Raw genomic sequence first — 15,892 nt, forward strand, 5'->3', positions numbered from 1 at the left:
GTTCTCAATTTACATGCATATTACAGTAGTTTCTTGTATACTTATCTGACATTCTCTGATATTGCTTTTACCTGCATTTGAACACAGGTAATTTGGTTACACAGCTAAATGAATTTTCATGGCAACAATCCATCCTAATGACTACCTATGGGTTCTAATCCCATAGAAAATATAACATAAATGTTCTCTGTAAACGTACCCGATAGTAATTTATAACATTCCAAATTGAGACAGTATAGTGGAAGTGCTAACTCATGGCTTGAACCAGTGATTGAGCACCTGGTGGGAAGGCAGAGTCAACCCAGGGGAGCTCAGGTGCATCCTAGACCGCATTTAAGTGTTGGCAGTGGAGGTGAGGGTATTTTGGTGGAGATTCTTGTCTACTTGGGGTCTTCTAAAGGTAAGCAGCTTCTTTTCTTTATTTCTTTGGCTACTGCTGTTGTGTTTAAGTAAATCCTCACTTGCTGTAGCCTATGTTTTACTGCTCTGCTGTTGTTGTGCCTTCCATCATGATGCAGATCCTCAAGTGGGTATCTAGGTTTGGAGACTTAATAATTACTGTAGTTCAGACCCGGAGTGTGTCTGAAATATGTTGGCTCTTTATAGTGTGATAAATCAGAGCTGACCCTTTGCGTTTTCCCATTTTATAATGTAAGATGTTTGTCCTCAATTCTATCATAAGGTTTTATACTCAGGAATTCTACTACATTCTACTACAAATCAACATCTATTTGTGAGTATAGTTCATATTCTGCTTAGTTCTTGCTCTACAGAACTATAGTTTCTTATGACTGCAGCAAACTTATGCTTTGGTCTTGCATGCCGTGTGATATGCAAACGTGAAAAAAAAATAGCGTACATTGAGCAGGGCAGTCTAGAGATAGCAGACAGATCACACGTTTGCAAATGCATTAAGTCTTTGACTGTATAAGTCAAACTAATTTTTAATGTTAGTCTATATGAGTTGTAAGCAGGTCATTAATGGCAAGTGAGTGAGATTTCTCTCATTCTGTAGCATTTTCTTGTATGTTGTAGGAGAAAGTGAAATAATGCTGTAGAAAATTGATTAGAAGTGAAGGAAAGCAAGAAAAACAATGCATTGAACTAGAACAGTAATCTCTGGTGTGTCTCTATACAAAACTTCTCTTGGACAATATCAGATGCTGCAAGTATAAAGAAATAAAGGCCTTCAAACAGCATTATTACTGCTAGCTGTTGACAGTTAGCACTAATCACTAATTATTGTATTTGTGGTTCAAGTAGCTAGTCTCACTTAAGCTGTTCTGATCTGGAAAATCCCCTGCAGAAACCAGAGTATCTTCTCAATTTGCTCAGCTCCTGAGAAAAAATTAGTTCCTATAGCTTTCTTTTTTATTTTGCCAAAATCCATGCAGAAAACTTATTTCCTTTCATTGCTTGAAGGTTGCAATCCCTTCTCTATTTGTTGTAATATTTGTCTAGAAAGCCCTGTCTTAAAAGATGAGGTAAATGTTAAAGTGTTTTTAAGCTCCTTGTTCCCAAATCTTCTGATACTTTTGCTTTGTGATATCTTACAAAAGCCTTGTCTTAGAAATCTCACTATATTCTACTTTTTCTGGCTGAATTGCAACACTCACAAATGAGATTAGAAAATGATTTGTTATTCAGGTAATTAGTTGGAATTTGAAATTGTTTAGAAGTACTTGAATTCTTGACACGTCATGAAGGGAAAAGCATTCTAAGGAATTTGAGAGAAACCCTGTCAAAGAACTGTAATGGTGACAAAGGATTTTGCATATCTGGGATAAACTTATGTGGGAATTGTTCCCAGATATCTAGCAGACTGAAAGGTGAACTAAATGAAACCAAGTTACTGCGTTGTTTTTACTCCTTGTCCTTTTTCTTGGCAACTGCTTTGCACTTATTTTTATCAGATGACACTGTACTGTAAACCAAATCATAAGTTTCTTGTCATAAATCTTCTTGATGCTGAAGTCTCCTTAGGGCTTAAGTGGTAACTTTTGGATGTTGACTCATTTGATGAATGATATCTCATGGTAGTGACTGCAGCCTCAGTAACACCTGAAGTTACATCCCGTCTCGCTACGTCTTCCTTTGTGCTGCATAGACAAAAGGAAAATCTAAGAAGGTTCTGCTCAGGCAAGGTAAAGGATGTTTTACAGTATCTCTTTCAAGAACGGTACAGTTACAAGGACAAGTGCATGTGCCTCCCATCTGGACCTGATGCTATTCTCCAATTAAAAAGCCTGTGTACAGTCTCTGAGGTCAGAGCTGCTCTGCAAAAGTGCTGCTTTTTGCCTGTATGAGGCAGATGGTGGCTATTTTCTGCCAGGCTACGATCCATTCACTAAGACAGTGGCTTTTTCATATCTACAGGCTTGTACTGCGTGAGTTCCCAGTATAGGTGTCTGCCTCTGGTGGTCAGTGTTGTCTAGCATGCTACCTAGGGCAGAATCATCAAGAGGAGAGTAGTAGAACATGATGTTGCTGCTGTGGGGTCAGGTCCTTCATTTTGGCCATAAACGTACATGCCCATTTTCTTGTCAACTGCTGCTAAACAACTGTGGTATGAGTAACTGCCTATTGTACTTTCCATTTCCCAGCATCGAGTACTTGAAATACTTAGTTACCTTTGAAATCCCTTCGAGTATGTTCGGTGATGGTCAACAAACTCAAACTCTGCAGGTAGGTGCACAGGCAAGCCTGCAAGCGATTAGCAGATTAAAAATAATAATCAAATAGGTTTTTGGTGTAGCTGTTACTGATTTTTTATTTTTTTTAAAGGCTCTTTGTAAGCAATTCTGCTGGGCCACAGATAACATTGGGTTTATAAATATCCTTGTACTTAACAATGTTTGCTCTATTTGCTAGCAGTCTGCATACATGTAAGTTGGCAAAATCCACTTGCAAGATACTTCCAACATTTTCCACATGTAGTTGAAATCTATCCTTAATCTGACCCAATGACACTAATTCACCTATAGTTCTGGATTTCTTATTCTATTACCAAACTAAGGTGTTCACAAGAAAGGGAATTACAGGCAGTTAATGTACTATAACTTTTTTGAGACCCTGTGCAAGGATATGTAGGGTTATTTTTCTGAGTTGCTGTTGGTTTTTTTTATCCAGAAAGTTCTTTTATGTTTGGACATGGTGTTGTCTAGGATTGGTTCGCCTCTCTCTTAATTCATGTACCACTGGACAACATGAAGTAGAAAAGAATGTGACTTCCACATTAATCTAAGAACATGGAGAAAGCTGAAGAGTTGTGTGGTCTGAGACTTGGGTATTACTTCTGCAGCTGCTAGTTCTTAGCTTAATTGCCCACCATGTGATCTTAGCAATAGCAAATCCCAATAATCTCTATGTTAATTGATCTTTAACTGTCAGATTAATCCTGGGGATTTTCGGTATAGAAATCTATGCACATGCACAACTTAGTAACTTTATGCTGTACCATAAGTTAAAAAGATCAGGGCACGTGGGCATGGGAACTCATTCATTTGTATTGGTGAATTATTATAACCATTTTTTAATGGTGTTAATTCAATGCAATTAATGGTCTCCCACTAGTGATGACTTGGCCATGGACTGTTCCCACTGAGTACTTTGGACACTACTGATCTATCTGGGAGGATAAAAATAATTTAGTGACATGGATGTGAGTTACAGCAGTTGTTTCAGTGGTAGAGGATCGTTTGTTTAATGAATTATCATAGATGTAGCCTCAGTCCAGTGCAGTGGATATATAACACATCTGCTGGAGCAGCAGAGTGACCTGAGCAGAGTGGTATGACAGTCTTACACAGCATTTATATATAACATTAGTGTGTATGCATCTGATTTATCTAGGATGCGCAGGGGCCATGTGTATTTGCTGAGCAGATGCACATATACAGATCTGTTACACAAAGTGAATAGATAGAATAAGTTATATCTGCCTCTAGCACATGTATGATTGGTGTGAGATATCCTGTAAGCATAGATTATGTGCATGTGTACTGCGTCCCAGGCAGCCAAATGTCTTCTATCCTGAGGCAAAAGTCCAAATTTATCAGTTTCAGGTTTCTTTTACCCTGTCAACAACATTTCTAGGTCAAAACAGAGACCTGTGATAAATGCAAGCTATTGACACAATAAGTGTCTTTGCTTCCCTCCTACTCTATGCCTATGTCAAAGCTACAGAAGTAAGAGAATTCGGAATTCTGGGGCTGTTATTGGAGATCTACTGAGCTTTCAGAAACCTTCAGCAAAAAATATGGTAGCGCTCAGACCTTGTGCTCAATAGGAAGTGAAATCAGGTGCAGAGTAACTGGAACAGAATTCATAAATTTTCTTGGATGGGATTTCCTAAAATTCTGAAAGGAGTAAGTCCTCAATTCCCATTAAAACCTGTGAAAAACTGAGAATCATTTAACTTATCTCAAGAACTCTTAAAAATGTTATTTTCAATCTTTATAGCTTTGTAGGCAATGTTTTGTGGCGTAAATGCAGTATTATTTCACTGCATAGATATAGGTATTATGTAAAGATTGTAAACCTCTATCCAGTATTGTATTACTGAGCTGTTTGCTGTCTTTGTCACAAGTGTTTATGGGAAGCATAAGATAAAGCATACACAGTGTAATGGTAAGGGTACTGGAAAAAATTGTCACAGTAGCTGCTGCCAAATGCTTTCTTTGAAAACAATCTACTGCAAGCTTAATGAGACTTACTGCCTTTAAAATTTATTTCAAGTCTTTAGTGTTTTCCTCTCAGCTAGTTATGTATAAAAATGATAAGCCAAGTAATCTCTATATGAAAATAGACAGAAAGATGTGCCTGAAAAATACTTAAGTAGTAAACGTCTAATTGTTGTAAATGACATGCCCAACAAATGTTCAGTTATAGCCTCAGCCTCATTAATAATGAACCCCATTACAGTTGTGTTACATAAGATCTTTTTCTGTCGTCTTAGTTTTTTTTTTATCGAGGATTCTTCTGCACATATGTGTATCCATCTGTCCAACCACATCCTAAGGGACCCAGGGAGTGAGAGAATGAGAGACTGTTTTATGTCTGTGTAAGCAGTTGTTCCACATCTACTCTTCTCTGTACCGCACTGTAACTAAAAACCTATTCATTTAAGTTTTCAAGTATATATTTCAAGCTGCGTTCACCAGGAATGAATCTCCTTTCCTTTTCTTGACCACATTCTTGCAGGGCTCTTGAAGCCTGAGCACTGAGTTCAGGCTTGGCAGGTCCCCACCCCCTTCCAAAGCCTAGGTTTAAGCCATATTTGGGTTCTTTTGTGGTGATGTTTGCAATCTAGCAGGGAAGTTCAAGAGAGGATAGATGAGCCTTAACACTGTTTAGATCAGCCTCCATTTCAGAGCTGAAAGGTGACAAAAAGTGCAAAAGTGAAGTTGGTCCAGGAAGGTTTTAAACAGCAAGCCATAAATCATCCTTTTCTTCCCTTTTTTTCCACTCCTTCCCCCTTCTCAAGAGAAGGCATTTCCAGTAAAAGCTAAATTTGTCTCAAAAATTGGCTCAATTCTTTTCAGCACTGCTGCTAAGCTTTGCTGCTAAGAAGGACCCCTAGTGTTTTTGCTGGAGTTTCATTCTTTTCTAGCTTAGGTATTTTTATGTATTTTATATATGTATGAAACTATATAATTATGTACGTTATATAGATGCATATGATACACAGTGCAGGGAAAAACTTCCCTGCTGTGTGACTCAAAGCATGCACGCTTATCTGTTCCTATGTCCACAGGGCTGGCTGTTCCTAAAGGCATACTGTGCAGCATGGGGAAAGCCAGCTTTATAACCAAGTAATGACTGTAGATGCTGTATTTTGACCTTTTGTGAGGAAAGTGTTCCAAATTTCCAGCTCAAAATGTTTTAGTAATGTACACTGAAAACACTTGGGTTGAGATTTAGGTATAAATTTTTCAAAATTAGACAAGGAAAATAAAATAGCTCACTTAATTCAGACAATTGGTTCATATAAATTTTCATATTATGTCATCTTCTGCCTGTGTACTACTCTCAATATCTCCCTCCCCTTGTTTTGCAGTCTGAGGGGTTGTGTTTAATGGCTTTCATCCACAGCAGACTTTGTGTCCTAATTTAGATGGGAACTCTCTCTCCAATGTCTTGATATGTCAGTAGTTTTCTTTAGATGAAAAGCCTATCTTTCTAATCAAAAGTAGTGCCTGCTTCTGGACAACTACAAAAATTCTAATCTTAAAGGTAAGTTTTCAAACTGTAAATTTTCATCTCATGAACTGGAAGAAGGATATCTTTTTCATTAACTACTAGCAGGATTGTCTCTTTTATTAGGTTGTCAGTTTAAAATAAAAAAAAGCATATGATGAACTGAAATTTCCATGTAATATCTTCCACAGCAGAGCTGTACTACACACATTTTAGAAATTATCCACAATCAGACTCTTGGCCAGAAGATTCTTTCTAAAGATGTTTCACTAAATGCCTCCTTGTCTCCAGATCAAGAATTCTTTCAACAGAAAAAAGTTCATTGTCAGTTTGCTGATGACACTAATTAAATAAATAAGCATGCAAGTGAATAATTCATACCCAGTAAAAAGTATCTTAATTGCACAACAGAAATGTTTTGTTGTTCGTTATTCTAGTAAACAATGACCTTCTGCAACATAAGGTCATAACTAAACTATTTTTTTCTTAAATCCGTACACATAAACATAAACAGTTTCACTGGAGCTCTTTAAAGAAAGTCTAAATCACACTGCTGGAAAAGTAAGAACATAGTGTAAACCAATATAAGATAGTGACAATACACTAACTTTTGTGGGTTTATTGCAATGCTTTCTATGTGTAAAATGTCTCAGTAATCTCTAGATCTTTTTGTCTTCTGAAAGTTCTTCCTCTTCCCATGTCTATAAACTCAAGAATCATAAAAACAAATGGGGGGGCGGGGGAGAAGCCCTTCTAGTCAAGAGTTATTCTTGACTGACTATATGAGCTGTACGCTCTTTCATTAAGGCAGGACCTGAGGGGGGAAAAAAATGATAATAAAGAAATCTTCTGGCTTGTAAGAAAATGGACAAGAAACAAGAATAATTACATGTCTAGCTAAGTATGACATGTGAGCAAAATATTTCTTTACCCTGTTGACAGGAGATAGTTAGATCACCTGCATCGCTTTTGGAATTAACTTGCTTATGTCTTACTGAGAACAAAGTAAATAGAGTTCCTAATGTTTTCATGAATGCAGCATGTCAGTGAGACAGCATTCTCTATGAGATTAGGTTTTTTTCTGCAAAACAAAACCCAGCTGACGATAGTTTGGTTTCTTATTCTGTTAGCTATAGGTGTAAAAACTGTAGTCAAATATTTTATGCATCTCTGTTCTACTAATAAAAATGCATCTATGGACATGTTTAATCTGCAGTCCTGAGATTTGAGCAAGTACTTAAAGCTGTACATGTGATGTGACTGAGCAAATTAGCCATTTACCTTTTGTTTTCAGGGGAAGATTAGTACCACTACAACTTTGGAATGCTGAGCTAATTGCATTACTAACCCTTATATCTCTGGAACTTTGTCTCATTGGTTAAGTATATACTAGTAAGCTGAATGATACCAGGAAATGTTCCCTGGTCTTGTGGCTAGTGATATACTCTGTTCGCATCCTTACAGAAAAACTCTTGAAATCTGAGACTGTGTGTCTGAATCCAAACTGGAAACTGGCTCCTGCTAGTGCCCATTTTATGAGTAAGAATGGAGGAGAATATGAATGCGCCCAGGTCAAACTGGCTGAATTCGGAAGGTTGTTAAAAGATTAACAAATCAAAAGCCTGTTTCACTGTCCAGAATTACTCCCTAGATGTCTTTAGTTCATGAGTATAGTCACAATCATCATAACCACAACTTTTCTGTAGGATTTCTTAGCAAAATGAGCATTGGGCACACAAAGGGTGAAAGTTTCTTTGTGAGGAAAAACCAGGCTATTTGTTTTCAAATCCAGGTGTTAGATGAACTGCTGATCTCCTCTGTTTATTGGAGTAATTGTTGAAAGTGTGCTAGGAATTTCTAACAGAGATAAATATTTGAGAGATGACTGATATTGAAAACTGCAAATCTAATGCAGAACTATTAATTATTTTTTGCAAAAATAGTTGAATAGTTCTGCCTGGTTATTGAAAGTTCAACACTTTGTTGGTAAAGATGCTTCGAAAATCCTAAAGTCTCTAGCTATGTGTAATATAGAAACTATCAATGAGTCAGAAGGAAATAGAGGCTTTGAGGATTTTTCACTTCCCCCAAAGCAACAAACATCAGCTACTGCCAGAGACCTAGTTCCGTTCATAATGGAAGCATATCTGGTCTAGTTTAATAAATCCTATATCCTTCAAGTAATACCTTAAACAATTATCTACATTCTTGAATTGTTTCATTACAATATCACATCTCATTTCCCTTTCCATCTCTCAGAAATAAAGTGATCAAGCAGTTGATCTCACAGAAATATGCATAATGGAACATGGCTATGCATTTTCCTGTTAATGAGGTTAGAAATTGAATGTAAGAAAGTGATGCTTCTGTTTGTTAGCAGTACTCTTGCCATACTACCATTTGAGATATACTTAGCAAGTAGAGAAGGGACTTTGCTTTGGGAAGTAATGTCATATGAAAAATGAGAGCTGGAAAAAGCATGAAGAAAACAGGTCATTTCATCAATTTAACTTAGACCACGAAAAGTATCTGCTTCAGATAGAGGAGTCTGAAATATAAAACCTGAAACAATAATATAAGTGCTCTGAAAAATAGAGGATAAAGAAAGCCAATAGCTTTCATTTTTCTAAAGAGCTCATGGTTTTGGATAGCTTAAAATACCTCAACTTGCTCTTGGAAGGCTAGAACACAAAGGGATAGCATAAGAGGAACAGAAGCTGTTATAAGACTAATGAACACTATTTGACCAAGGTATTGTATAATTTACAAAACTAAAATCATGTGGGCTTTGTCCTTTACCTACTGTTTGCAGATTTTTTTGAATGTGATCAGTGTTTCAATTTTTTTTTTTTTTTTTTTTATTTTTTTAAGAAACCGAAGTGCTTTCTCTGTTTTTCACATTAAATGAAGTTAAATCATTTCACTTTCCATCAATGCTCTGTGCTTTCAGCTTATCCTTTTCCAAATTTACTTTTTCAGGAAGAAAGTTCTTTCTGACTTTTGGAGCCTTCTAAAATTTCTTTTCTTTGAGCTTAATTTTTCCAGATGGCAAAGATTTTAAAACATCCAGTTGTATAGTGATCTGATCAATGTTTTAGTAGTAGTTAAAAATGTTGACATAATATGTAGAGAGAATACATGATGGCTTGTGGAGATACAAAGATTTTATTGGCATTACTTGTGCTGGCTGCATTACTCACATGTAGTGAAGTCATGAGCATGTGTTGTTATCTCTATTATTTATTTAGTGCCAAAAACGTGCTCAGCAGCACCTTGTTATGAATATAATAAAAGCTTTTTACAACATGGTCTATCATGTATTTACATTAGTCTCAACGTATGAAATATTTCATAATACACTGTAGAGTCTTAAATTCATGTTGGTTTTATTTTCCAACCTCCTTCTCCCTCTAAATTCTAGCTTCTCTTTCCCACCCCCCTGCCCCCCACTCTCTGTCTCACATTCACATTCAAAATTTAATTTTGCAGTGTTAACCACCAGTGCCAGTACTTTGCCATTTGCCTGGTATAAACACTGATACTACTTGCTGTAAAGCTGGGAATCCAGAAATCCACTGATAATGACCAAGTATTTCTAGCACTGAAATAACTTTTAACTCATGCTTCAGAGCAGAAAATGTCTTATAGTAGAGTTTGGAGGGAAGAAAGATGATTTTCCTATTTAAATTTAATAAAAAGAGGGGAATAAATGTGCCAGGGTTTTTCTTAGGTAAAAAAGGAGGCATTTGCTATCCTAGTGGCTGAGCAACATCTGGGAAATCATCAGATGCGTCTGAGCTTAGTGCAAGGCAAAGGATGACAATTGGGAAGGGAAATGCTGCCTCTGAACTTTGGGTAGGAGCAAGCAAGTTCAGTTGTGATGAAATCCACACCATAGGTGAACAGTTAATTGAAGAAGAAACTTGACCACAACAACCTGCGTGTAGCATTCCTGATACTTGCAGCCCTGCCTTCAGTCAGTGGCTCTGGGAGTCCTCTGAATGCACACGTGAACCTTATTTCATTTAAGCTTTATTATTTAAGCATAAGGGCTATTATTTCTGTGAACATCTTCCTTCTGACCATTTTCTGTTCCATTAATAACCAGTAGCTTGGTGAAGTGTGAAAAAACTAGTGGAAACTTAGCGTATGTGAAAAAGAAATCTCCGGCAGCTTTTGTGTGTCTAAAGTGCAACTGCCTAAAAAGTATTCTCAGTTACCAGTAAAGCTGTGGGGGCTTTGCCTTCCTTTAAGAAATTTTGACAGTTTTGCAGCAGCGAAGTGTTCAGTCTGTCCACCTTCAATTTCAGTAGCTCTGTTTTCAGGTGAATGGCACTTGCTTGTGATCATGAATGAGCCTTTCTCCTTCTTAAGTTTTTGGTATTTATGAAAATTGACTGACTAGGAGAAAAAAACAATTTGGCACATGTAGCTATCTGAATAATGCAGCAGTAATGTTAAAATTCACTAAGTGTACTAAGAATTCATCATGTTATTTTACATGGTAATATTTTTTTCCTTATTCTAATAAGAAGAGTAGTAACTTGCAACTTGTCTACTTCATAACCCTTAATCCTAAAGTTAAAGGGAATATTTGACATCATCTTTTCTGACCTTTGTTACAACCACACCACAAAGCTTCCCTAAATTGAAGTATGCTTAAAGTAAAGCATATCTGTGCCTCTCACTTTCTCTCTGCTCTATGCTCATTCACTCATAATTCAAACGTTGAGACTGGCGAAAAGAGATATAATCCATGGCTTATTGAAGTAATTTTTTCCAGTGAAAAGATCTTTCACTGTCAAAAACATGTGCCTAACGTCTTCTGAATTAGTCATGCAACAGCTCCTAGCCATAGGATCTTGCCATAACTTTGTATTCTAGGCTGAAAACCCAACTCATTGTTGAAATTTTACTGCCATGAAGGTGCTTATTTACAGGCTGTGGTCGAATTTTTTTAGTGAGCTAAATAAATAGAGTTTCAGAAACCCTTGGCTAGGAGGCATAATATTCAGTCACTGACAGGACAGAATATGTCAGTCACATATTCGTTCCCTGACAGTAACAATATTCAGTACTTTAATCATTTTTTTTTTTATGGCACTTCTCTAAATTTTCACCCTTCTTGAACCTTGATCCTCAGAGAAAACAGTATTGCAGGGGTTGCTGCCTCAGGTCCAGATTCAGGCCTACGGCAGAGGTTTATCCTCTCCTATTCCTGGATGATGGGCTGCTGCATCTGTATGGGAGGTAGTATTTGTCTGCTAAGAAAAATAGTCGTAGAATGGCCTGGGTTGAAACGGACAATAATGATAATCTAGTTTCAACCCCCATGCCACAGGCAGATTCTTCGAAAGGCTTGTCTTAACTGTGAATCTGTGACTTCCTTTTAACCAACCTAAAGAGATTAAATCTTAATCTTGGCCTTTGAACCTAAACAGTGTGAACGTCATTCCCTTCCACATCTCCAACCTCTTGTTATGCAATAAAAAATGAACACTATATTCTATCCATATGTCTTAAAACTCAGTTAAATGACTGCATCCCACCATTAAATCCACTCAATGCTATTGTGAGGGTAGGTAGCATTTAGCAATCCAAAAAGCCTGCCTGAAGCAAATTGTATTGCACTTAAAACGTGAGCCTCTGTGATCACTTCTGAAACACTATGCAAGTGCTGGCCTACAGTTTTCACACTGCGTACACACAGCAGGCATCCTCCTTGTAGTAATAAATCTGTTTGCACTTCCAACAGTGTCTTCAGTACTCATCTCTATAGGGTCTAGCAAATCATGCGCTATATGAAAGGACTCAAATTGCTTATTTGGTTCTGTTTTGTTGATCTAAGTTCCAAGATAGAAATTGTTCTTCATGGATTTTGGGAGGGGGGGAAAAAAAACAAGACATCCTCTGATTGCATGTAAATTGCTTGTTCTACTCACAACTACAAAATGTGTAGTAATTAAATGTTTATTTGGGTAGCTATTTGACATCTCTTAAGGACTGCTTCATCCTCAGTATTAATCTAAGTTACTCATAACGGTTATATTTGTTGCTGGAGCTGAATAGAGGTGCATTTGATAATGTTTGGCATTCACTTTAGTCTGTATGTGTTCATTTTTTTTTCTCAATTACAGTTGTGATGTGCTGAAGGCTGCTTTGTTTATCAGCATCTTATGATATATGATTTTCCACCAAGAGGCCCACACTTAAATCAGGGGGACATTGGACGTTTGCCTTGCTAGTTCTCACCAAATCTGAGAGAATGGAAGAGTTGAGAGGACCAGCATGACACTTCTGGTTCCTTATGAGATATAGAGCTTAAGAAGCTCCATTAATCATAGTGTGGGACTGCTTGGACTTTTAGTTTCAGATAATACACATTATCTGATTGCAGTGGCTCTGACTACAAAAATTACGTTTTAATTACTTGAGTCAATATATAGTTTCAGAGTGAATGATTGTGGAGAGGCCTAAAATAGCATGCTAGACTTGAATCTCTCCCACAGAATTTTAAGTAGTTTGGATATGATTCTACATTAACACAAGGTCAATGCATCAGCATGAGACTCTTGTGTCAGAGTTTAAAGCAGATCAAGCTAGAATCATCAGCAATAGCATGCACATGTGTATCTCCACTTAATCCTGGTTTAATGAACTTTACATTTTGCATCTGTGTTGGGGGGAAAAGAGAGACCTCTTAAATTCGTTGTTATTTGTATGTCTTTCAGTCCACTATGATCACCAGAGAAATATTAATGATATGTAGTTTTAATCATAAAGCTATAAGCAAATCACTTCAAATTTGTGACTCAAATAGTAGAATCTCAATCATACTTTTGAAGTCCTCTGTAATATAATACTAAGTATTTGCATAAAATGACTAATTTTCATTCACTTCATGAAGAGAATAGTTGTCCGTGCATTTTTGAATAAAAGTTTTTGTGTATTGAAATACTGACTTTTGCGTGAAATTTATGAAGTTGATAGTGTTTAAGAACAGTACCTAGGCAGCAATTCTTGAATCACCAGAAATACCTATAAGATACTCCGATAGTATATTCAGTTCTCACCAAAGCCTGCTTGGAAATTGCTTAATCTTTGCATTGTGTTTGGGAAATCCCCAGGAGCTTAGCTTAGCTCACTGCAACTGATGTCTAGTTTTGTGTGATGTGTACTGGTAAACACATGCTGTGTTGTACTCCAGCGTGGCCAGCATGTATCATTCTTTTGGAGGACATGGGAAGTCCCTCTCCTTAAATGTTGACTGAACTGCCCATGCCAGAAAAAAAGGGGGGGAAAAAGCTTTATCTCAGGAAGCTGGTACATTACCCTACTTCTGGGGAAGGTACTGTTTCTATAATAAAAGAGGGGGACTGGGGTAAGAGACATTTCTACACATCTTTTTAGAGGCTATTACATTTAATAGTGATTTGAAAACTACACTGTTTTCTTATCTGTACAATTTAAACATACACACTACCAAGTCCTAAAGGGTCAATCTTTACTTGAAATTGATTGACTTGTTATTTAAAGTGCTTTTTAGGTAGATTTTTAATACATCGGGAATGGCTTAATGGAATTTTTAAGCAAAATATACTTAACATACCAAGTCACTTCAGACTTGAGAGGTTTACACATCCAGTGTTCAGTTCTTACTTGGACAAGTTATGCTTTGAACTGTTAGCATCATCTTTATCTAGCAGAAACCTTGTTCTTATTTGGCAAGATGTTTACTGCACACAGATAAAGGTAGTGTTTATATTGTACACAGTTCTAAGAATTTTTGCTGTGTTTAGAGGAGTCATTTTCAGCTTCTATGAGTGTTAATAGCTGACACTGTTTTCCAACTATTTCCTGCTGTCTGGCAATACTTTTATTGCAGGTCATGTGACTTGGCTTCTACTGAGGCAGTTTTCCTGGACTAATTTAATTGCTGTTGTTACTGTTATGAAATAAGCTTTGACTAACCCATGGATGTCCAACCTTGTTGCTTGCCTGGGCTACACTGAGTGAACAAGAATTGTCTTGGGATGTATGTAAGGAATGAAACTTTTATAATACATTTTTTAATTAAAATATTTTTAAAAAGCAACAAAAACATAAACTAGTAGGATACTTGACCTTGTGTAACTAATGCATGAATGTCTGGTTCAGTGGAAGTAGCTGCAATTTGAAGTGAGTTCTCAAAGTGTTTGTCAGATTTTTGATGAAATTTGCTTCTTCCTGTGCTTAATCTTCGACAATTTTTCACCAAATGTATGTACTTCCAAAAACTGATGACATGACTGACATGGTTGTGAAAATAATTTTATCTGTTAACATAGATCTTAAAATCTGGCAAAAATAAATGACCAAATATTTTCTAAATTGAATATCTGATTGCAACTCTGTAAATTACCAGCAAATTTTTGAATGGAATGTATTTATATTAACTGGAAATGAAGTTGCAAATGTACAAAAATACTCTTTAGAAATCTTGAAACCTTTTCTCAAATAGGCTGCATTTTTTTTTTGTTGTTTACAGGATTGTGAAATCTTGAAACCTATTCTCATATAAGCTGCATATTTTTTTTTGCTGTTTACAGGATTGTGTTTAGTTAATGCAATGAAATGCATAAAATTACTTGCTATTACTTGAACTCCCTATAATTAAGGGTTCATTTCAAATGCTGTTATGGTTTAAAACATAACACAGATAAGATTATTTTTCACTTGAAGATGCATGTTTAACTAATTTTGATGAGAAGTCAAATCCACCGGAAGTGCTAAAGCTATGAGCCATCTTTCTTTTACAACGTATGGCACAAATTTTAATTTTGATTCCATAAATTACTTGGTTTCATTTTGAAAATCATAAAATCTTCTTAGAATTTTACTCTAGCTTACGTACGTTCTTTCAGAAAAGTAAAATGATCCCAAAATCAGCATCCAGAACTTCTAAGGAACTCCTGGACTTGGAAATTATTCAAATTATTTGTTGGACTTTATGATATTCACACCTCAGATGGCTTGCATTACATTACCAATTTTTTTTAATATTTCACAGAAACTTTCTTAACATTCTTAGAATGTATTGAAATTCACTTGGGGGAGAGTGATGTAGCAGTGGAGAGCTTATGGGTGAGAATCAAGGGGCAGGCTGGTAAGGGTGACACTGTTGTGGGGGTGTACTACAGGCCCCCTGATCAGGATGAGGAGGCTGATGAGGCCTTCCAAAAGCAACTGGATATAGCGTCACGTTCCCAGGCACTGGTGCTTATGGGGGACTTCAATTATCCAGATATTTGCTGGACGACCAACATGGCCAGGCACGCACGGTCCAGACGGTTCTTGCAGTGTGTTGAAGACAACTTTCTGATGCAGGTGGTGGAGGAACCGACGCGGGGAGGGGTGTTACTGGACCTTATTTTCACCAACAGGGATGGACTTGTTAAGGAAGTAAAAGGTAGGGGGCAGTTTGGGTTGTAGTGATCATGAGATGGTGGAGTTCAAGATCCTGAGTGGAAGAAGCAAAGCAATAAAGTAGGATTGCTACCCTGGACTTTAGGAGAGCCAACTTCGATCTCTTCCGGGACCTACTTGGAGCTATCCCGTGGGCTCGGGTGTTAGAAGGTAAGGGGGCCTCTGAGAGCTGGTCAGCATTTAAACAGCTCTTCTTCCAAGCTCAGGATCGGTGCGTCCCTGTGAGCAA

General features: G+C 37.0%; 1 long non-coding RNA gene across 1 annotated transcript; it reads left to right on the forward strand.

The window, feature by feature from the left end:
- Positions 1 to 341: 341 nt before the first annotated feature.
- Positions 342 to 13,113, forward strand: LOC109366029. Its single transcript, XR_002112017.1, has 3 exons — positions 342 to 400; positions 2,604 to 2,685; positions 12,336 to 13,113. It is a non-coding gene; the product is annotated as an uncharacterized LOC109366029 (long non-coding RNA).
- The last annotated feature ends 2,779 nt before the right edge of the window (positions 13,114 to 15,892 follow it).

The sequence above is a fragment of the Meleagris gallopavo genome, chromosome 2, assembly GCF_000146605.3.
Source record: "Meleagris gallopavo isolate NT-WF06-2002-E0010 breed Aviagen turkey brand Nicholas breeding stock chromosome 2, Turkey_5.1, whole genome shotgun sequence".
NCBI classification, from domain to species: Eukaryota; Metazoa; Chordata; class Aves; order Galliformes; family Phasianidae; genus Meleagris; species Meleagris gallopavo.